Source organism: Hyposmocoma kahamanoa, unplaced genomic scaffold (genome assembly GCF_003589595.1).
Source record: "Hyposmocoma kahamanoa isolate Upper Pololo Valley unplaced genomic scaffold, ASM358959v1 202, whole genome shotgun sequence".
NCBI classification, from domain to species: Eukaryota; Metazoa; Arthropoda; class Insecta; order Lepidoptera; family Cosmopterigidae; genus Hyposmocoma; species Hyposmocoma kahamanoa.
Genome location: NW_020653726.1, coordinates 4,497,631 through 4,523,505, shown reverse-complemented (window position 1 = coordinate 4,523,505; position 25,875 = coordinate 4,497,631).

Genomic DNA, 25,875 nt, shown 5'->3' with positions numbered 1-25,875 from the left:
AACAAAAAGCCTAGTCGATCTAATGTTAAACAGACAAAACTTCTACTGTGACCGTTGGTAGCTTCACAGTCTGTTCACGTGTTATAACTTCGTAGGTTCAGTGTCCTATACTGGCCTTACTTTTATCTTATTCGAATATAAGATTGATAATAATGATAACGCATACACTCATAACCCTGAATTAGGGAAACCCTGAGTCGCGAGTGCCATGGACACAAACTTAGACAACCACAAATTATACCCAAACTCACGAGAAAAATAAATGTATGCAATACAAATATTTCTCCCGATCCGGGAATCGAATCCAGGACCTCTGCGTGGCAGACCAGCATGGTAATCATTCGGTCACGAGGCAGATAACTTTGTTTCACAACATCATTTTTATGGCTTTCATGTGATACAGCACTTTTGACGTAAGATCATATGTGGCTGTATATCACCAAGGACTCATATTAGGCTGTATATATCAATTTTTCACTTAGATAAATTCGGTTTCGGCCACTTTTTATTTCGCCTCATTCAAATAGAAGTAGAAGTTTTTTTAAATTCCTTTCTTCACTCTCATAAATCGTCCGGCAAATTATATAAAAAAAAATAAGGCTTAGATTCTTCATACTATTCCATTAGTAGAAGCAAGTGCCGTTTACAAATGAAGAAAATAAAAACAAATACCAAATTTCCAGTGAATAATTAACTATACACTTAACATAACTTATTATAGTTATCTATATACACTTATCACTGCGAAAATTTTACTTTTGCAGTGATAAGTGTATATAGATAACCTTATGTTAAAATGTAAACAGAAAAGCTTTTCAAGTAGAGCCCCTTCACCTTGTAGTATGCTCTTTAAGCTTCCGAGCATTTTATTAATTAAAACAACGACTGGAGGACCTTTAGAGGCATTACAGAGGATGCTTTTGTAGTGAATAAGGCTGCAAAGTTCCACGTACTCTTGGACGTTCATTAACGGAAAAAGCTGTTTTTATTTGCATTATGCATTAGTACATTATTGCAGAGACCGGGAAGTAAAGGATTGCTGGACAAGAATGTCGCACCTTTGTGTGAGCCCAGATTCGAACCCACGGCCTTAAAAAATAGACCATATCACAGTAGCATTTTGGGGTGATTTTGGGCCTAGATCTGACCCTTGACGGACTCTCTAACGCCTATCTTTTAGTATTGTCGATGATATTCATGAGTTAATTTATATTTTATGTCACTTTAAAAGAGTGCCAATGATTGCCTATGAATTACATATCCGTATCGCTTTTTAAATTCTAAAAATAATAAAAATAAATAATAAATAAAATATAAATAAAAATAAAAACAACCAAAATTACAAGTAAACTATACACCAGTGAACTGTACACGAAGCGCACGAAACAGGTTTCATTACTTATTTTAATAGCCAATAAGGTTACCTCAATTTATTGCAACTATTACGTGGGATCAAGTGAGCCCATGAGTTATTAGACCTTTAAACTTAATAAGGTGACTGGACGGAACAACATTGCGCAGAGTCTACTTTAATATCTGCAAAACAATGTAAAAAGAAAATTGCGATAGATTTTATAATAATAATATAATAGGATAGTTGAAAGAAATATTTGTGGGATCAATTACGTATGTATTTCTAACAGCACCATATACATATATGTTTGTATTTTCCTTTGAAATAAATACGGAGAAAAACTCAATAAACTAGAATTACATTGAGTTGAAATGGTATCGTTGTTTGTGGCTTTGTAGCGTGTGAGGTAAATGTGGAGAAATTCATTCCATGAATTTAAACATTTGCCTTTCAGAAATAAAATATATTTTCTTTTGATAAAATAAGTTCATAGTCATGTAACGTATTTATTACAGAACACGGAAGATAAAATTTTTGTACAGTTAAAAAAATGAAATTTTGTGATATTTTTTGTGAAGATAACGAACAAGTCGCGCACCTGGTGGTAAGCGATGCGCCTGTCCATAGCAGTTGCAGCCACTTTTTGCCACGCAAAGCTTCAAATCGCAAAGATCTGAGGGGCACTGCCACTACACCTGTCACCCAGAGACAATAAATTAACAAGTCCTATGTGCCTGTCATTTCACCAGCACCTTTAACCATTCAAACCCGGAATTCAGTAATGCTCACATTACTGCTTGGCGACAGAAATAGGTAAGGTGGCAGTACTTCTCTGGACGAACTCTTTCACATGGAGCTCTACTGCTACTAAAGCGAATTTCAGTCAATCGTGTTTCAGGTCCCGTAGTTTACTACGGGCATCTCCTGTTTTCATTATCAATTAAAACAAAGTTGAATTCGTATTATTAATGTTCTGTGTAGTCTCACTTTACAAATTCACATTTATGAGATAAATTTAAAATTTAAAACTCATTCTTTAACGAAAAATAAAGTTTTTACATTTTACATTGTTTTTAAATTGTATATCGACAGTGGAAATTTGAAATGTCGTAAGGAACATTTTGTCGTAATGGAAAATGTCCCTTACTACAATATGTCGCTTACGACATTTGAAAATTCGATTGACGAAATTTTTACCTTTATATCGACGATGGAAATTTGAAATGTCTTAAGAAACATTTTGTCCTTGACCTTACGGGTCATTTTCCCTTACGATATATGTCCCTTACGACATTTAAAATTTTCACCATAACGTCGTCTTAGATTAAAAACTTCGTATGTGATTTCTATGTCATTTTTCAGTGCGAAGATAGAAATGTGGTGTAAAATGTAGTAAACGTAATAATGTTGGTAGTTAATTAAATTATTCCATATTGTAATGAAACTGCCACTACCACTGTAGCGCTTCTACAAGCATGTAATTTGAAGACGCCGTTAGAACTAGAAAAACCCGTTATTTTTTTTAATAAATTTAATTATGTTCGCTCTAAATTTAAAAGTCAAATTTAGTAAAAGCTAAAGTGTAAATTGAAAACGTATAAGTTTCGCAAGATATGAATATTCAAGCAACGATGTTTAGAGAAATTGCTTAGTCACATTAAAATTATGAAAATGCAAGCGCAATTTCCAATGGTGTAAGTACACAGTGATAGGTTTGATAAAGAACTGTGATAATAGACGAAGATACGAAAGTTTCTAAAAATAAACAGTGTGAAAATGGAGATGTCTGTTGTGATTTGGGGGTATTAAAAAAGATTTATTAATTTCTGATAAAAAACAATATTATTACAATCAGCGCACCTGTGAGTAACTGCAATAAGTTTCTCTTTTTTATATATAATATCCAGTGACGGGACGAACAAGTCGTGCGCCTGATGGTAAGATTTACGCCTGTCCATAACAATTGCAGTGTTCTCAGAGCTTTAAATCGCAAAGATCTGATACTGCCACTGCGCCCGTCACACTGAGACATAAGTTGACATGTCTCATGTACCTATAATTGTACCAGCACCCTTACTGTCGAAAACCGGAACACTATATTGCTGACATTACTGCTTGACGTCAGAATAGGTAAGGTGGCAGTACTTCCCTGGACGAACTCTTTCATATGGAGCTCCACTGCTACTAATCTCACAAGTGCGTTAACGGCGAAAAATTCCATTGAAATCCAGTACCTTCGAACTACCTAAAGATCTGTAATAAACACATAAAGGAATTTGTAAGGCCTGCTGATTGGATTTGTAGCTTAGTTGGTTAAAAGCGATGGCATAGCAACAAACAGCGGTTTGAGTAAATCTTTATTATTAATAATAATAATATAATACTAGTTCACAGTAATATAATATTTTTAAGCATACACTATTTAAGAGGTTTACTATGAGTTAAACATTGTGAACATCACAGACTACAACTTAAAAAGTCATTTGTATGTTTACGTCTAAGATCGTGATAATTAACCCACACAAATAAAAAAAATTGCAAGATGTGTATACATGCTTGTAGCGTCACCTGTGGGAACTTATGACAGGTTTTTACACTCAGCCAAGTAAATTTGGAGTTACCAGAATGCCGATAGAGATGTCGCTATTTTAATTGCAATATTTGTTCCTTTTGAACATTAAGATGTTTTTGCTATCATGATATACATCTGTTTCTTGTTAAAATACTCCACTTATTTGTTAATGTTACTCATGCAAGATTCCTAAGATCTACTGGCTCGGTCTGTAACTGGTACGAGCCCAGTCGGATCGAATGAGTTTTCCTTTGCAATTGTTAGATCTTTGTATCAATAACAATAACAAGCTAGTGGAGTATTTTCACCAATACATAAATAATAATGGTAGTAAAAATACATACTCATTAAATAGTTGAAATCTCACATATTTCGAGTAAATCACGTATAGATACTTGCTGCACAAATATCGAGTATGCAATGATCTGATATAGTGGTTATTTCTATGGCTCTGAATAATGTCTCTAGGAGAGCGACAGATTGCAGGCATTACAACAATGAATTGCACTAGACACCCAAAGGTGAAAGAACTTTGGAGTAACTTGCTCTTTAATGATGTTGCTTTAATTTGTAAGCATGAACCATGTAAAAAATATCAATTATGACAAAAAAAACCTAAAGAAACATAGTATTACATCGTGCTATAGTGTACTTTTAAATTAATATTAAAAAAAATTAAATATATTTATTTGATTACTTACCCACACTTATGACACAAAGAAATAATGATTACAAAGTTAAATAAGAAACAAAATTAAATTAAAACACAGATTATTCACATACAAACAAAAACTAAGATACTAAGTATAAATATACTTTGTGTGGTGCCAGCTGCGGTAGCAAAAGGGTCATTAACTCAGTATTTACTGGAAAACGCAATGCGTTCGCAGTTCTGATTTTCGGTTTGGATCCTAAGTGAGATCACGGAATATCATACTTTAGCATACTTTGTTTAAATATGACAATAAAATAATTTATAAAGTAATAAATTACGCATATAAATATTTAGTAGATGTATGTGTGTAAGTATTTACAAGTAATGCATATGAGTATAATATGTAATTTAACATTGTCAGTATATGTCTCTCCTGTTTCTAATAAACTGAAAATACCTAGAATGTCAGCTATGCTGCATAATCACAAATCTTTTGCGAATAATCTGAGAAAGATCAATTATGGTATATGTCTCCGCTTTGCTCCATTATGAGAAGATACCATTAAATTGTGAACTGGGCAATTTAGTAATAAATATCACTTGTTTTAGGTATGTTGTCCAGTAACATTTTACAAGTAAAGGTAACTGTCTCTACCTTGATGTTTTGTTTTGCCTAATTTTTCCTGTTTTTGCTATTATTCAATGTTGAAAGAATTTCTAAACGAAGTCTTCCAAAATAATATCGTTATTTATAATGCTGTATATTCCTTTAATTTAAATGCATGCATAATGCTACTTAAGTGGTTTGCTTTTATATTTATCTACATGTAATTAGTCAGTAAAGTTTACTAAAAAAAAACAAATAAATATATGCTCACTGTGACAATACTATATTTTATAATAGGACATAACAAAGTAACAATAAAGCGATACTACCGCTATTAATAACCCCAAATTGCGCCCCAGCAAAAATCACTGTCCCGGAACGGAAACACCTCGGAACTGCATCAACTAAACCGCGGAATCGACTCAATAAAGCAAAACTATCCGGGGAACGCCGTCAAAAAAGCAATATGTAGTATTACCACTGAAAACGCCGACGCGTAGTTGTTCTTTTAAGAGCTATACCACACGACGCGTTGTGTCGGCGTTGCGATGTCGCTGTGTTGTCCTACATGGAAATTAGAACTACATGCCACATGGCGAGCGACAGAACGTGTACGCATCGGACAAGCGGCCAGAAGACGAAATGGGAAGGGGTGCTGCAGTGCGGAAGAAGTGGTGTTACGTTGCGACACCGCATTAATCGTCCGCACTCGGTGCTTTGAAATCATAGTGTTGCGACGGCGGCGGTCTTATTGCTAGATACCAATCTCTTCCTGGCAAACTCCGGTTTACAGGATAAATTTAAAGGTAATATACAATTGAGGGCGCAACAAAATAATAAACAACCAAAGCGCTACTAATTGCACTTGGACAAGCAGAAGTAAAAAAATCTTAAATAAAAATAAAATATTTGCATTGGTTGACCTGGTTTTCATTTGGAGATGTTACAAATTAAGGCCATTCTTGGCGTTAATTTGTACAATATTCAAAATTTCAAAATAAAAAAACAAATCAATATTTTGTTACGATTTACTGAATATTCTTGTACATAATTTGACAGAATAGTACCCTAACAGATGCTTTGTAATAATATAAATGCTATAAAAATATGATAATAAAATATAGTGAAGATTGATAGCGAAGCAAGTTTTTAAGAAAGTGTTGTCTTATAGGTTTTGCAAATTCATGTATCGAATAGATATAATGTATGTCCAAAGTGCAACGTATTTATTTCACAACTTATTGGAGTCTTTCCCTGTATAACACCACAAGTAATAATTAATTGCAGCCACCATCCCTCGGCGGTCAGCAGAATTTATTGAGGAATTATTATTGAAAACGTTCCCGGTCCCGACTTCGGGACAAATTGTCCCGTGTCCTCGTTGCTCAAGGCGACATTTCGTACTTAGGGGCTAGTAGGGACATGGTTGTTTCGTATATTGCTTTTGAAATTCAATTTAGTTGTAATAAGTTCGTGGCTTCTAAAGAGTCTACAAATATACGGCTTTCTTTGGCAATTAAAAGTTAACAAGTATTGTTATAACCTTTATTGATGCCTAAGGATTGTGTATGTCTTGGATAGACTGACGAATGTAAACTGACATAAGGCAAATTCGTGTTCGTTTGTTGAGCTGATTATGGTACTAATTGTATGTAAATTAAGAAAGCAGCAGAGCTCCTTGTTAAAAAGTTCGTCCGAGAAAGCTCTACCACTTTACTTATTTGTGCCGTTATTTATTTGTGCATCTGTGCGGTAATGGCAGCATTACTGTGTTCTAGTTATTGAAGGGTAGGGTGCTGGTGAAATTACAGACACAAGGTACTTGTCAACTTATGTCTCAGGGTGACGGGCGCAGTGGCAGATCCAAAAACTTGTGTATGATTGGTCCCTTTGCACATGATATATTATTCTGCTTCAATTGTTTCTAAACCACCTTTTCTAGAAAACTTAAATTATATTCCACCATTAAATTTCAGGAACACTTACCTTTTAAAAACCGGAACGCGAAATGCTAAAATTACTGCTTAATGGCAGAAATAGGTAACGTGGCAGTACTTCTCCGCACGAACTCTTTCACAAGGAGCTCTACTGCTGCTAATATAATATATAATTATATATATTGTCAGTTGTTTTTTTTCTTCTTGACAATAAAATTTAGCATATTCTGAATGCAGCTGTGTTACAAGACTAATATAAATTATTTTCGTTTTAACCATTACTCTTGAAAAGCAGCTATATATAAGTACCTATATGTTTGGAAAAATTATTCCCTAGTCCCTAAATTTGAATATCAGTGTCTGAAACCCACATCATCAATTTACGCATCAAATATTCCTCCCTCCAATCAAGAAATATGCCTCGCATCTCTCGACGTCATTAAACTATATCCGATACCTGCTACTAGGTTACACCCAAATCATTTCTCGACAGGACAATAACGCGTGGTCATCCCTATTCAATAAACATGGACATAGCCGTAGGGTGACCACGAGTCTTAAAACTTTTGAATCGCCTGTCCAGAGGGGCATCCTTTTGTCCGCGAAATTGCTTTATACCGCCCTAATAAGGGTTTTCTATAACTATCAATTGTAATTGAGTTCTCTTTGTAGTCTTTTGATGTCGTCTGCATAATATTGACAAGTCTGATTCGTTTTCAGCTTCGTTTGATCCGAAAACTTAAAATCATGATTCAATTTCAGATAGTTTCATCGATAGTGTAATTGTATAGATATAGATATCTCTATATACCTTTTGTGTGTACCTTGACGTACCCAAACTACCAACATTATGTAAATTTTGGAACCATTGGAATATTTATTGGGCGCATCGAATTTGTAATTAGATACGTCTGGTAGAGTCCTTAGGGAAATCGTTTTGGCTTGGATTGACGTCGTGATGTTGCATGAATTTGTATAGATAAGTTGTTGAGCACTAATCTGCTTGACGGTATCATTTCCTTGTTAAGCTTTAGAATGATTCTTTGAATAAATAATTTGGTTCTGTACGCTTAAATGGGGTGACAATGTTTTGATTACAATGAGTGCTCGTTCATGTAAGAAAATAATTATAACGACATTGATGTCATGACGTGATAAGTTTTTAACGCCACATAAATATAAATAAAATAAAAAATACTAATATAGTCCCACTGCTGCGCCCAAATCGCTTCGGATTGGGAACTATAAAGACAAAGTCCAAAACCACATTAAAAAACGGTTCTACAAAATAAACCAAAACGTTTGCAATTAATATTTTTTACACTGTTATATCCATATGTGTTTTATAAAATATTTATATAATACATATATTCATTTATTTGACAGTTCGGTGGCAAAACGGTTTGCTCTGTGTACGCTGGACGAAGGGGTCCCGGGCTCGATTCTTGATAGGACCAATTTAAGAAATAAAATTTTCTAAATTGACTGTGGTTGTTTGAGGTGGCTTATACTACAGATATTTTATTAAATTTGAGACTAGTGTCACGACCACGAGATAACAGTGACAGTCATTTTATGTATGTATACAGTGTTGTATCTTCTTGTAACCGCTATGGCCGCTTTATAATTTGACATACAAAATTGTGAAGTAATTTACGCGGTCGCTAGCAACAAATTTCACAGCAAACGGAACCCTAGATATAACACACATATTTCCAACAGAATACATTCCAAACATACTGAAGTAGAAACTTCCAAACACTGTTCAATTAAATTATAGGTGCTATTGAAAATGGTCAGTCCACCAATTTATATAATAATACAAAAGCATTCCTAATACAAAACATCCTATTCTCATTCCCGAAATGAACAAAGTATTTTACAAGCTTACCAAATATGATGAGGGCTCTTAATTAATGTAACTATTCAGAATTTGCCATAATTGGGGCGATGTTGGGGATAGTCCAGTCTAATTAGGCACTTCTATTGACTTGTCCAGAGGCGACTGTAACTGACCATTCGATGCATACAGTTACGAAGGATGGACTAAGTAATAAGAATATAGAAAAAATAATATTATAATATAATACATATTATAGAATATAGAATTCAAACACTTTTTTCGACATAAATCACTTATATTTTGTTTTTACAAACAAACCCTTCGGGGTCCTTTATAGGTCCCATGATCACGGTTTGAAAAAAAAAACACACATACGAGATTTAGATTGTACGTGTTGTTACACGTACACGTCGCGAAAACCTAAGAACTCAATAATAATATTACTACACCAACCAGAACACCCAGGTCAGAAATAATTTAGAAAAGTTAATTTCCCAAATTTGTTCTACCGGGAATCGAACCCGGGACCTCCTCGTCCAGCGCTCGCAGAGCAAACCTTTCGACCACCGAGGTCGTCATATCTGTACTATACTCCCGGACACATAATTCGAGCCACCTCGCATTTTTGTCGTAAAGGGCTATAATACAAAACTAGTGTTATTTATCATTGATGAAAACTTTTCCCCTGGTTTTGCAAATCCAAATTCCCAACGAGGACTTATGGAAAAGACGTTTAGCATACTAGTTTCAAAATTTCATATAGATTTTGATCAATCAAACATTGTTTAAGCTAAGGGCACTTTGTACTGAAAATGCGTGGTGACTCGAATTATGGGTCCAGAAGTGTATTATAAACCACATCCTGAAAGCAGATTCCTCTGTGAAGAAATGTTTACGTTATTTAATAGATATGAAGTTCTAAATTTTGCATTCCTATTACTAAAGTTTGCCCTACGTCGCACAGCCTCTATTTCCTTTTCAAAGAAATATACCCTATTGTTGAGAATGTAAGTAATATTTTGTATGTAGCACAAGCTCGTCATAAGGCTTTATTTATTTGAATGAATGAATGGCTTAATAAGATATGTTAATGTATAGTAAACACAGAATATATTTCGGTGAGTGTGCCCATGAGCTCCATTAGCTCATCTCGCCCTTTTACCATCGGACATCCAGACGTACAGTGGGATATCATCCTTACTTGGTCGATATTCCAATCGATATCAGGAATGGAATTCCCTGCCTGCGTCTGTATTTCCGAATTCATACAACCAGGGTATCTTTAAGGTTCGATTGAATAGGCATCTTCTGGGCAAGCTCGTTCCATCGTAGATCCTATCTTTGCTCCAGAGCTAGGTATTAGGTCAAGGGCAAGTCCATCTATTTAAAAAAAAAATCAAATTAGTGTGACTTGTATGCAGAATAGGAGAATTATTATATACTATTGTTTTGGTTGATTATACGAGTAATACCTAATATAAATATTAAACATGCAAACAAAACTCGCTATAATAATAGAACACAAAAGAGTTTTCATAATAATCCATTTCACGGTCTAAAAGCGCGCACATAGCAATAGATACACACACATGTACACGGAAAATATTGTTGATTTATATATAGTACTTACTTTTAAATAATACCAAATCACAGGAATCAAAGTCGATAGTTAATTCAACTTGCTAGATAGATCGCAAAGAACAAAATCTCAACTTTTTTTAAAGAAAGTAACGCGTATGTTCACGCATTTATTAATCAGTATGTCACACACAAAGAGAATTGTAAAACGAACATCGCACGAAGGTGGGCCAAGTGGACCCCGTATTGTTACGCCAGGGATTTGGATCTGATATAATCCGAGATGAGAGGGCCTTCACGCCGTCAGCCGCCATCAAATTCATTGTTAATGAACGAGGGGGCCGTTACTAATATCGCTGAGGCGTTGAGAATAAAATTTTATTTGCTCATGATTGGGTACAGTTACTCTAACGGTGCAATTTGGTTTTTTCTTCTTTCATTGCTGAAATTTAATACAATTTGAATGTGCTCCATGCGTTCCACCATTCATAAGCCGTGGTGGTTTGACCTACCGCCTTTCAATTAGAGGGTTGTGGGTTCGAATCTGGGTTCGCAACTTTATTATTCGGAATTTATGTGCGAAATTTAATTATAAATTTACCATGAACTATTCGATGAAGGAATGAGTCCTGCAGACATCTGCAAGGCAATTTAATGATGTGTGAAGTTCCGAATCCGCGTGGGAAGTATAATAGTCCAAGTCCTCTCATTGTGAGAGGGGACCTGTGTGCAGCAGTGGGACTACATTAGGCTACTTTTATTATTACATGTATAGTTCTTATGTATAGTAGTTATATATATAGTTCACAAACTTTCAAAGTGTATTGTTAGTTTAGTTAGTTCATACATTTGAATTTTGTTTTTTTTTCCACTATTGTAAAATAAATAAATAAAATGTATTTATTCCTCAAAACTTTTTCATACAATAGATGAGGATATTCCCATTAAGCAAATTTATGCTTGTGTTGGGAAAGCCTCGCAACTTCCCTTAGCTAACATACTTTGAGAACTTAAATCGAATCAATGGGTTAGTTATAATAATTTAAAAAGAATAATAATAATAAAAATCAGAGAATGTTTAGTGTGTGTGTGTGTGTGAGTGTAAGTCTGTGTGTGTGTTATGTGCATCTACATGTGTGTAATAAATAGTTTTAGATGTATTATAATGTGAAATGAGATGGTTACGATATGCGATTTAGCAGCTTTTCCACTTCCTCATACGTAAGAGTATTTAGCCATTGGATAAGAGCTTTCTTACAATCATATTGCTGCATGGGATATATTTCTAATATCTTGTTAATGTGATTGTAAACAAATGCTGATTGTGAAATATATTGTCGACTAGCAAACGTTGTACGAACACCGCGTGAATTTGCCACAACATCGTTTCTTCTTTTATTTTGTTTTGTTTGAATTATATATTGTATAACCTTAATATATTGTATAACCTTAATCTTAAACTTAATTTTAACCTCTGCAATCATAGTATTAAGAGAAAGAGAAAGTTGTCTGTAGTGAGAGACCTGGTATCCTATATTATAAGCTTATGCTTAGTTTAGGTACCAGTCTTTTGCAAACATTATTATGTAACACTATTTTTGTCTATCTTACTTTTGTTCATGTTCAGTTGTTACGTTTGTGGAGAGAAATAAATACATTATTATTATTATTATGTGGCGTTTAGAACACAAACCACACGATAATCTATTAATAGTATGTAATGTTAAAACACTTCAACGGAAAAAACTTTACTATCTTTTAGAGCGAATATGCCAACAATAGGTACTTTTATTCACTTGTATTATGGACTGTAGCTGTGTAGAAATGTTTTGTAGTGAACACAGTAAACGTAACAAAGCGTTGCTCCGCAAACGACTAGTTTCCAAGCCGTTTGTTCTAACAAAAAGAACAACCATTCCAATACCGCTCGACAAATCGCAGTGGAGTGAAAAATTATACGTTCTTTCGACCACCAGTGGTCTGTAGAGGTTGTAGAGGATATATTTAATGGAGCGCTCACCATATAAAATTAGCTGATATAAAAGTTTGGTTATTCCATTGTAATAGAAATATTTAAATTTTGTCTATTAAAATAATCGTACTGTATCACCACAACCCAATGTAATAATTTAGTTACCTCGCTTTGTCGCTAGATGGAGTTGAGATCCAAATAAAACGATCATCAAAGAGTTCACACCAAATGTTGATATCATAGCATTTTGTACAGGGGGATAGAATGAGCTTAGATCAACAGCTGCACTGCCTACCTTGCTACCGGGTGAGCTTCCACTTCTGGAACTTGCTATTTACTGCTGAAATACCCAAAAGATGCCTACGTTACGTACTTCTACATGTGGGACAGGTTTTTGTAGCTCTCTTCGAAGTGCATAGCCATGGTATGCATGGGACAGGTTTTCGTAGCTCTCTGCGTAGCTGCATAATCGTAGTCTTGTAACTTTGTAAAAGTTCTAATATGAAGTTTATTGACCATCACGATGTTTTACTATGATGATATTCAATTAGTTTTTGTGAAATTACTCCACTAGTTTGTTATAATTAATAATACAATAATTTTTTATCTGTGTTCGATCTTTGTATTATTAATTATATAAAAGTTGCTATATTAATAAACCACGTGCTTCTTACTTAGTTCGTGTTATTAGTTGTGCTTCTTTCGGCTCGCTATTATAGTGTTACAGTATATAATAAATCATTAGCTATTGAAAACAGCATTCAGCCTCATTCACAGCCGTCTTTATCGGTCTGTACAGAAAAATACATTTGTATTGAGTATTTCGATTTCTACCCCATGATAAAGACGTGGCTAATCTATATTCCACGATCAATCCGACGTGTATCTCCGATTTATCACTACAGCTCGTTTATTAGATATCCCTAAATATTTCAAGCGTTATTGCCGCCATCAACATAATGTTATGGGGCGAAATTTTACAAAACGGAAACAAAAGATATAAAGCAACGACGTGGCGAATATTCCGCTACAATATTAATGTTGCGGAGAAGAGATATTATTTACAATTGGCGCGTTTCGTTTGAAATATTTGCGTTTGTTTTTGTGAATACTTTGTATAATGCTAAGTTATGTACTATATAGTAATAAGTAAGTAAGTAAGTAAGTAAGTTATGTATAATAATATATGCTAGACAGTCACACCAATTGCCTGGTCTCAAACTAAGGATTTCCCTGTACTATGACTACCAGAGTAACGGAATTCACTCTGGGGCTCTTCCCAGAACACTCAGATTAAAATCAATTTAGAAAAATTCATTTTCCAAATTGGTCCGACCGAGAAACGAACCAGGGATTTCCACCAGGGTACCACAAACACCGCACACAGTGTAAACCGTTAGATCACCGAGTTCGTCGGCTGCCAGAATAGTTTGAGTTCGAAAGACTACGACAAATACACTTGAACTTTGGATTATATACAAGTAGATATACAAGAAATATTGTTGCGATTGTATACATTAGTTACTATACAGCTGAGGTAACTCCTTAGTTAACTCCTTGTTGTGGTCGCTACAAAAATTTTGAAATTTCATCAGGGGCGCATTATATGTACCAGCCTATGTACCACCAATACTTTTAAAAGGAGTACATTTGAGGCGTGTTGCACAGTTTAGGTACTTGGGTCATATTGTAACGGAGGACCTAAAGGATGAGGGAGACATAGAAAGGGAGCGCGGGGCGTTGTCGGTTCGAGGCAATATGTTGGCTCATAGATTCACAAGGTGTACGACTGGAGATAAGCTCACACTCTTAGTGCATACTGCCAAAGCTTCTACACATGTGCTCTATGGTCCAACTTTACGCTGAGATCGTAGGGCGCCTTGCGAGTCCAGTATAATAATACCTTCAGGGCCTTGTTGAAGCTTTCCTGTTTCTGTAGAGCATCTGGCATGTTTGCGGGTGCTGGCATGGATGATTTCTATGCCATCATGCGCAAAACATCCACTTCGTTAGTACGAAGGGTGAGGTGTAGCAACAACGAGATCCTGAAGATGATAGCAGACAGGATGGATGCAGCTGTGTTCCGGGGGTTCACTGAGTTGCATGTTCTACGTGTGAGTCAGTGAACCATCTGGGTGGCTGGGTTCGTCCTGTTTGTTATATTTGTAACTAATTATTAGGTATTATTTTTGTGACTGAGATATTATTTTTACTAATCCTAATACTAACATGGTTATAAGGTGTCATGTTACTAACTTACTAACTTGTATGGACTACATTGTCTGAAATAAATTATTTTTATTTTATTTTATTTTAATGTTATTATTTATTATTTATTTATTATATATACGCCGGGAACGTTCTACTTTGCACCAATCAATTAATATCATATAAATGTTATAAGTACTATTTACAAAACGATTCTTTTTGAACAAACCAACAAAGGTCGAAATAAACAATTAAGAGACCATTGCTGTTAATTGACACTATTCCTGTAAACTGGCTATTATTCTTAATATACTACAGTAAACTCATATATCGTCTTATGCACACATATTGACTCTATACACACGTACATACGCAAGTACACGCTCAACTTATCACCATATTGTTTGTTATACAGCGCAGTTACTTTTACTTAACTGCCTCTGTGGCCGAACGGTTAGCATGCCTGTCACGCAGAGGTCCTGGGTTCGATTCCCAGGCCGGGAGAAATATGTGTATGGCCTATATTTATTTCTCTCGTGAGTTTGGGTGTAATTTGTGGATAACTATGTGTTTATCCATGGCACCCGCGACAGTGTTTCCCTATTAGAGTTGCGTTTATTTATTTATTGTTTTAAATTCAAAAGGTGAGAGTCTGGAGATCAGTAACACAGGTCTAATTACCTATTATGACTCTCCCTTAAGGCGGTCGACTTTTAGTCTAATTTATCTGATAATCAAATGTACAATTTAACAATCTTCTTTTAAAAAAACAGAACTCGTCGAGATTGTCTGCATCTTGTGGATTTGGCGACTATAAAAACCAACCGTTTTTACATTAAATTTAATTCCAATAACAATTGTTCCATTTAAATAATCATGTAATAGCTGTGAAAGATGTGAGTTGTGTAATAGAGATGTTCAGTTTTTCCTTACAAAAAATTCGAATCCGCATAAAACTTATTACAAAAATTACAAAATTTACTGCACACTACACTTTGATGACCTCGTGTAGCCTTAAAATGTAAATTACTTTCCTAAAACACGGAGTACGTAAAACTGTACGTACTTTTTTGCTAAAAACGCTCTCTAAAATCTACGGATGGACGTAAATCTTTTTTTAAGTGCTGTAGCGAAGTGAAAAAGACAGTTACACAACGGCAAATGTAAGAAGATCTTCAAGGTTGGTTTGCTGATATCGTTTACTGTTGTAATTTGACAAAAAATACAACGACCTCGTAGCTAAAGAAAAATAATAATGCGCATAACGCATACATGTTGAAAGAACTTTGCTGCTGATTCTTTTTTATGATACTAAGTGACGGGACTTACGAGAGTGCGCCTGGTGGTAAGCGACACGCCTGTCCATAGCAGTTGCAGTGTCACTCATTTAAAGCTTTAAATCGCAAAGACCTGGGGTGGGGAACCCTGCTACCGCACCCGTCACACTGACACATAACTTGCAAAATCGAAACGCATTAAACGATGCTCATTACTGCTTGGCGGCAGGAATAGGTCAGTTGGCAGTATTTCCCTGGACGAACTCTTTTATAAGGAGCTCCATTGCTACTGGAATTATAAACAATAATAGATAATCTTGATAAATAAACTTGACCAGTTCGCAAATGATCATATCACAACAGATCTCTATATGTTGGATGTTTCGTAGTGCTACGAAATGCATGTGAATTTAAAACAAATTGCTGTAGGTGCAAATGGGGCGTAGTGCATTATTGCTGCCCGTATAAATGACTCGAAATTGTCCCGATACGCCACCTGAGTTGGCAGAGCGAGATATCTACGACAAAATGGACTTGGCTATATTTTATACTTTGTTGGGAGAAAAGATTTCTCTAAATTTGTTTTAGGCAAGCACAAGAAAATGAATGTTAGATATTAGGTTCATTTTTTTCTCAGGCGCGTGATGCTGAAAACGCTGCCTTCTGCTTTGAATACAGCCGGATGGAAGGAATTTACTTATTTATATATTTATTTCCAACTCACAGCTATCAGTACAGGTTATACCTGATGCGATAGTGTAGACAACAAATCTTACTTAATGACCTTTAGATAATAGCAAACTTAATAACTACTTTATTATTATTATATCTATTTTAGACTCTCGACTCTCCCAAGGTGTAAAAGATAATTTCGAATTTTTAAATGGGAGAGGCGGTAGTTATTACTATTATGGGAACACAAAACTCACAAAGCCGCATTTACGAATTCATTCAATGAGCAATAGAATTCGTGTTTGATTTTTGTATTAACAATTATAACAAACTAGCGGAGTAATGTCACAAAAAAATACTTGAATATCATGGTAGTAAAACATTATGATATTCAATGAACTTAATATTACGAATATTAGATGTGTTACATTGGGTATTAAATTCGCCTAAATGCATTAATTTTACAGTGGATGATAATATTCCTTACAGATTGTTTCTCGTGTTCTTTATACCCCAATCAAAGTTAATTATGCCAACGTTTAAATGATGCCGTTTAGTGAAAAATCTAGGCCATTAGTTGAATGGCTGGTTGAACCATTCGGCTCCGACACAGACTGTAAACAAAGAACATTGATCGGATTGTGTCATTAATTAAAGAATAATCTCTTAGGAATACCTCGTCCTGTCTGTAAATTTGGCATAGGTATTAGACAATTAAGTATACCAGGCTTTTTCGAAGATCGATCACTAAGAAAAATTCCTTCTACCCGGCTGCATTCGAACCAGCGCCTTCAGCATACCGTGCCCGACGCTCTCTAAACAGAGCTACGGAACGAACCGACAGACTTTACGAATTTTGCCATGTATTTGTAGCAAATCTTTGCTTTTTTGGTTTTTAATGATTTTTGCGGTAGCGCCATCTCTGAGAAATCCATGACAGTTTTTTCTTTACTCATTCGCTTTTTTTGTTCTGCGCACGTATTAGTACAAACCATATGTTACGTGAAGTTAGTCAATTTGCTTTAGTAAATAGTTAGACAAATATATAAAAAATTTAGAAACCTAGCAGTGGGATCAACGAGTACATTAGACTTGTGATTACAAATTGGTACACAAACTTGATAATTAATGATAACTAAATATTTATTAATAAATAAACTTTGCAAAATTTGCCTTATATTAGGTAGGTTGTGATACGGTTATTTACACAGGGAGAATTGTCTGAATGGATTCATTTGCTTTGCACAGAAACATTGACTTTACTGTTTAAATGTTTTGAAATTTATGAGTTTGAAATGGTTTCGAGATGATTCCATTACGAAGCCATTCCATATTGAAAGTATATTAAGATTGATATATAAATATGTCCAAATATTACTGTGAATTACGATTCTAAAATTAGGCGTGCAAATTTTAAAATAAGAGTACATAGTAAGGCTAAAGAGAAGTGGATAAGAGCTGTGTTTTAACAAGTAATAATATGGCGTTGATTTTACATCTCCACAGCGAAAAACAAAATATCATTGGTTACTGAAATATAGTATCATCATCGTAACCAATATTGCGTTCCATGAGCACGGGTCTTCTCTCACGCGAGAGTTTAGGCCATAGTCCTCCACTCTGGGCCAATGCGGTTTGGAGACTTTACATGTTTTCCTATGATTGTGAACCTTCACCGAAAAGTTCATGGCAATTTTCAATACAATACAATACAAATATTCTTTATTGCACACGGACAAATACATAATAATAATACAAAAAAGTAATAGTGACAGGCTCCAGGCTACCTTCGGGTTACAGAAAAATCTGTAAGATAAAATGATTTGAGGGTGCAACAGAATACACATATTGCACATATACAAATGAAAAAGAAAATAATTATAATAGTAATAATTATCTTTTAGGCCCTGGGAGAGGTGAGAGTCTAAAATAAATAACAATACTAAATAAAAATAAAAAAGTAATAAAAAAAAAAAAAAATAAATAACTTTAAAAATAATACATATAATTACATAAATTGATGATTGTATAAACCACGGTAATAATAACAATCAATACAAAATTTAATATAGGTATGAGAAAAGAATAATAATTAGAGTATAAGACCATTACGAGCTTTGAGTAAAGTTTTGAAAGAATCAACGCACTTAGCGCGACTGATCGATTCAGGCAGGGAATTCCAGTTTGATGCCGCAGTTTGATTCCGCAGTTTAATTTCAAATTAAATTTCGCACATATATTCCAAGAAAATCAGCGGTGAGAGCCTGGATTCGAATTCACGGCCTCTGCTTGAGAAGAGGTAGTCACCTACCACTTCTCAAGCAGATGCCATTAGGCTATTACGGGTTTTTTAAATTAAACATAAGACTTCTCTATTTCGCTTCAAAACAATAATGGGCCTAAATTCCTAAAGCAGACAACAAAGTGCATAGCGAACCTAAATTATTTAAAATTCCTTCAACGTCTTCATTCACAAAGCTGTCACTTCCATACAAGACACTAGACCCGCTGGGACTTTTTTGTTTTTAGTTACAGCCACTTTATTTCGCTGCATTCGAAATTGCATTTAAGAAAAGTCTCATAAACAATGACCAATTTGTACTTAAGAGGATGAAGTTGTGTATAAAATCTGTATTTAACATAAATACTGGATACTCATAACAGTTAAAGTAATGAGAATCGCCGTTAAATATAATGGCAGAGAAGGGTAGGTGTAGAGACGTGGTTTGGTTTTTGGTTTCGGATACAAAGCCGAAGTCAACATTAAAAGTGATGCAGACGGTAGAAAGAAGGTTATTTTCGGCTTCTGGTTTACGACGATTGAGGATTCGTCAAAATTATTTTAACTACTAAAAGAATTCAGTATTTTATTGAATGTCAGGATGTTTAATTATCGTGACATTCAATTATTTTTTTGTGAAATTACTCCACTAGTGTGTTATAATTATTAATACAAAGATCGAACACTTATTAATATTATTAGGGTGGCTTTATTTACGGTCTATGTATCCCCTCATCACTGCGACCATTGATTGATCTATTGTGATCACCACTAAAATTACAGTGCAGAGCCAAGGCCGACAGCATTGAAAAACTGAAGGACTTTCCTGGCTCCGACAGATTTAATGTCCTCTGGTTGTGGCATGTGCCTTCCCAGTACGGTACCTCGTACGCCCATCAGAGGTGAGTAGATGAACAGGAGTTTCATCCTCCGTGTGGCAGAATCTATATTCTTTATTTTACCTCTGCCCAATATTTGACATGTGCTTGTTTAAGCCACAATGCTCTGATAAGGCTTTAGTGGGCATTCTTATGCTATTCCTGTCCAATGACAGAGCTTCTCTACAGTGTTTGGCACTGTAGGCAGATATCAGGGCTTTTGAATGCTCAAGACCCTTGTTCTGTAGCCATACAGCTCGGGAGAGGTGTGTGCTCTCATTTAGCGGAGTGAGCTTTGCCAGGCTGTATGCTATCCCTATGAAGGGTTCGGGTCCAATAAAGATTTCCATGGCACCAGCCTTTGCCAGTTCATCGGCTGACTCATTACTCTCGATGTCAGAGTGGCCTGGAACCCAGCGCAGTATCACTATATTACTTTCCCCGAGAGTGTTCAGTATATTTACACAGTTCTCTACAATCCTCGATGTTTGGGTGACTGAGGCTGCAGAGTGCATGTAGAGCCGCTTGACTATCTGAGTTTATGTAAATATGCTTGTGAACGTAGCCTCTCTTCAGATTCAAATCCGCACAAGTAATTATGGCTTACACTTCGGACTGAAAGATAGAGGAGTGTCGGCTCATGTTCAGCTTGTAGCTGAGCCTGGGTCTCACACCGTGTATGTGTGCACACCACAGCTTATGTTGGGTCCCATTTTAGGCCCATCGGTATACCATAGAAGGCTACCGTCCTTCCAGGTGAGACTGTTAGTTTCCCAGTCCTGCCTAGTTGGAAATTCTACCTTGTAGAGTTTTTTAAAGTTTTGTTTGGGAAGCATGACATCAGAAGTCATTCCTAGAACAGAATGTTCCAGAATTGAGTCTTGGGCTGATCTCAATGTCTGGAAGAGCCACCTACTCCTTAACCTAGTGGTAAGCCTGTACATGCTGGTACTGGCCTCCCTCTATGAATAAATGCAGAGGAGTCGGGTTCAGCAATGCATTTAGAGCTGCCCCAGGTGTAGACTGCTGTAGACTGCCCAATGTAACAATTTTTTTGATAATTTGACTTTAGCACTCCAAGCAACAGAGGCGTAAGTCACTATGGGCCTTACAATTGCCTTATATAACTAGAGAGTCATCTTTGGTTTTAGACCCCAACGCTGTCCCGCCAGACAGCTACAGATATCTAAGGCCATCTTGGCCTTGTTGATCGTGTTAGCTATATGGTGGTTCCACCTTAGGATTTGATCTAGAGTCAACCCTAGATATTTGACTTCTGCGGAAAAGCCCACAGCCCTGCCACCAAGAATTGGTTCCACTAGTTTGTCTAGTTTCCGTCTTCTGGTGAAGGGGACAATGGTTGTCTTTTCCGCATTGATTGATAATTCGTTATCTTGACACCACGCGGAAATGGTGTCAAGTGCTCCTTGCATAAGTGATGATATAGTACTTTCGCAGTGCTCTCGAACTTTGATTACCAGGTCATCCGCATATCCCTGAGCGTCAATATTCAGTTCAGCCAACCTATACAGGAGCAATAGCTCCTCCTCCTCTCCTCCGCTCCTTCTCTTCTGTGGATCCACAGCAAGAGTCCACAGGAGAGGAGAAATTATCCCACCTTGCGGGCAACCCCTTACTGTGGAGGCCACAAGCTGGTCCCCATGTAACGAGATAATGGCCCTACGGCTTAGAAGCATGTTCTGCACCCATCTCGTGGTTGAAGTGTCTACACTTTTGCAGGTTAGGCCCTTCACCAGAGTATGGATGGGTGTATTGTCAAATGCACCCTCAATATCTAGAAAGGGACACAGTGCTATTTGTTTGTCCTCAATCGCTCTTTCAACCCTGTCCACAAAGTGGAGCAAAGCTGTCTCTGTGGACTTTCCACTCTCATAGGCGTGTTGAGTGTGATGGATAGGACTATATATCAAGGACGAAGCCCTAATGTGATTGTCAAGAACCTTCTCCATTGCCTTAAGCAAAAATGAGGTTAGGCAGATGGGTCTAAAGGACCTAGCAAGAGAGTAGTCCTTTCTGCCTACCTTCGGTATAAATACAACTTTACACGTTGTCCATTGCATCGGTATGTGTCCCCAAGCAAGACTGGCTCTATACATATATCTTGACCAGGTATGGCTAGAGTATACTTATGCCTTATATGGGAGTAATACTGTCCTCACCAGGGGTTTTATACGATTTAAACGAGCTTTATGGCCCAAGGCACTTGTCGGGGTCTTATTATGTTGGCGGCTCTGTTCCAGTCTTCGTTGTGACGTGAATGTAGCGTCGTTGCTGGATTAGTGGGCGTGTTGCACAAGGCCCCCGGGAAGTGAGTTGACATTAAAAGCTCAAGGGTTTCTATCGTAGAAGTCGAGAAGGTCCCATCAGGCTTCTTTAACAGTCCTGGTCGATGGGAATTGGCTTTAGCGAGCAGTCTATGTAGACGTGCACCTTGAGGAGCACTAGCGATTTCCTCACAGAATCGTCGCCACGATGCTCGCTTGGCCTTCCTTATCTCCTTGTTATAGTTCGTTAGGGCCTTCCTATAGGTCTCCCATTCCTTTTGTTAGTTTGGCCCTATTGAAGAGCCTTCGAGTTTTCTCTCTTAGCTTTCTTAGTTTTGCATTCCACCACTAAACCTTCCTATTGGAGGTTCGAATTTTCGGCGGGCAGCTATCCTCAAAAGCGCTGATAATGCCCCTGGAAGACCTTAACAGCTAACTCTAGACTCTGAGTGGTTTTGATCGATTTAGGACACGCTTGTGTCTCTATAGACGTCTCAGGCCGTGTCCCCTGGATTCCTAAATGTAGTGGGGTGGCAGACATTTCCTGCTCCTAGATCAAATTTTATGTGTTTATGATCCGACATCGGTCTCGTCACTAACATGCCAGCCGGTTACAAGTCCGGCTAGCCTAGCCGTAGAGAAAGTAATGTCCAGAATTTTTTGTCTTGACCTAGTAACAAAAATTGGTGTACATCCTTCGTAATTAAGATACAGGCAATTTGATAGGATAAAGTCATATAGTAACCCACTTCTGTTATTGATGTCTGAGCTCTCCCAGGCGGTGTGGTGAGCGTTGGCATCACATCCCACCAGAAGTTCTGCTTTGTGTTTCCGGGCGTATTCCGCCAGTCGTGTCAGATCTTCCATGGGATTGTTCTTTTCTCCAGGTAGATAGGCTGAGCATACGATTATCTTGGCCTGAGTGCTACTCCGGGGAAAGAGATATGCCGCTACAAAGTCATCAGTACGAACTCTGGAACAGGCATAAGGTTAATGTTTTTGTTATAAACAGATACTGCATTGCTCTGGGTCTACTTCCATGGGCATTGTAAATCAACTTACCAGCGGCATTGAGTCCCATTATGTTTGTGTGGTTAACCCAGGGTTCCTGAATGAGGGCGACATCCACGTTGCCTTTCGCGAAGCAACACTCCACCACAGCCGTTGCAGCCACGCCATGGTGAAGGTTTGCTCGGAGAACCCTCACCCTATCCCCCGTAGGCGCCATCTAGCGGGGATTGAAGCCCCGGCCGCGTTGCTGCCCCCGATTGCTACGAGGAGGACGAGGCCGTCCTCGCGAACCTCGCGGGTTGGCAGCCCCACGCCCTTGCATTCCTCTACGTGGGTTCGGTGCCAAAGACCACGGTCGTGTACCTGCCAGACCTTCATTTAGTGCCATTAATGTGGCAGTTTTTGGTCGAGCTGCCCCAGTACTGGCACTTGTTGATGGCTGCGCTGTTTGCATTACACCCGGGATAGCGGGTGTTATCCGGGTGTGCTCAGCCTCCCGTCCGCGATTCTTCTGGGGCGATGCACTCAGAGTCGCAAACGGGGCAGCCCCGTTGCGTTTCCCCTGGTCCGTGGAAGACGGGTCAGGCGCAGACACCTGTGCTGAGGCTCCCGGCCCCGATTTCTTGAGCGGACTTGTAACCGACCCTGGTTTCGAGATCAAGACACCCCGCGCAGTGTCGCCACTGAACGTACTTCAGTGGCGACACTGTTTTTTTCATTGCAATATACATCTAATATTTAGTAATTTGCCGTCTATATTCCGAAAACGTATATTCTTTGACAAAAAATTCATTAAAAAAAATACAGGCCTGATAAAATGCGCAACTCTAACAACCATACAGGAGCAACGTAAAAATTATTTTCTCTCCGGAATTTGCTGCCCCAAATTAGACGTTTATTGAGTGAGTTATTTGATATTCGAGTCCACCTGCATTTTTGGTTATTATTATTAGGGATGCTGCCTTAATCCAATGAACTCTGATTACGTGAGATTCTCTTGTAACTTTATTTGCTCACAGGCTTTACCGCAAGCCTCTCTACGTTCATAATAGCACGTCTCTATTATTTAATGTTAAAACATTTGGGGTAGAAATGTAATTATTAAAAATTGCTCCCAATATAACAGGGATTCTTTTCTGCCTTATTTCATTTTGGTCGAGGTAGGATTTGAGAGTTAAGTATATTAATTTGTTTTGTAAACATGGTTTCGAAAACAATTTCAAGTATATCTTTACTTTGTAAATTGCTGTTCGAACCAAAATAACTTGATTTTAAATTCAATTTACTACGAAAAAATGCTTTCAAATTCTTATTTTATTCATTTTTAAACACTACAAAGATGTTAAAAGTTATTCTATCTTGATGTTGAAGCTTTAATTTTTTACTTAAGCACGAAAACGTTTCAAAGATAAAACGCTTTTAAAAATTAGAGGTGTAATTTAAACCAGCTAATGGACAGGGAAGCTCAACATTTTTCTCGGCTCCAGACTGGTATAAAGACTGGAATAAAATTGAACTTTTGCTGGGCAAGCTAGGGGTAGAGAACCTAAATGTTGTTGATACTACAGAATGTACATTATTCAGTAAGTTCTGTTTGTGCGAACATTATTCTTTTGTTGTCTTCCTTAGACTTTTATTTTCACGACTTCGCCCACTTGGAGTTAGGTAAATAACAAACTTTACTTTGTTTACCATTTACTTTATGTAAACGGAAAACAATCCATATAATGAAATACTTATTTCATCATATTTTTATTATCACCCCGTAGCGTTTCTGTTAGGTGTAGCTTCGAAAAACCAAAAATACGTGTTTGTGAAAAAAAAACAAGAAAGAGAAAATCTTTCAGAATAATAAAATTTAAAGAATTGCTTTTTTGCTGAGAAAATTTTAACACACCTTTTCACGTTTATTCATAGATATGGCACTTATTCTTTTATATATTATGATATAATGTGGATTCATAACCAAGCAGAAATGTAGTAACCCTGGTTGTTTAACTTGTGAGACCAGGCCCGTAACTCCTTTCAGAAGGCAAAATTGTGGGTAAAATTAAGGGAATGTTGATAGTATTTTTATAGACGGAGTATCTTTCATCAAGTATGTAGGGTATTATATTTGGTAAGTTGTCTTGCTGCGTAGACTGGACATTCTACTTACCTCCGCTAACAATCATGTTTATGACTTCTATAGGGAAATAGCTAGGCTATGTACGGCTAAATGGAAAAACTTTTATTCCCACACATACAGCGGTATTAGGGGTATTTTCATATTTTTCTCCAACGGCCAGATGAGTTTTTTATGTTTATTTGCTCGTAAACTGAGCCTCGTTTTAGTTCGCGACGGTGTCTAGATGTGTCCATGTGAAATTGTGCAATGTTTATACTCCTATTGTATATACAGGCTGCCTAGAGGCGACTCATTGATATGAAGAACTTTTACTATGAGATGCCTCTAAACTCGTGAAAAAATAAGCAGTGGTTCCGTAGTAGAAATATTCATTTACACTAGTCCACAGAAGATGTTTTTATTAATGGATGGAATTCACACCTCTTATGGATTAATTAATTTAAGTTAACGCCCTGTATATTTACATGCACACACACACTTTATGGCAATTTTTCCAATTTATAACTAAAATTTTACTGAATAGAGGTATAAATAACTTTCAATAGGCGAGAGGGAGTTTGTAAGCAATCATTCCATTCATCCTCGATCAAAATATTTTATTCAAAATATTTCAATAC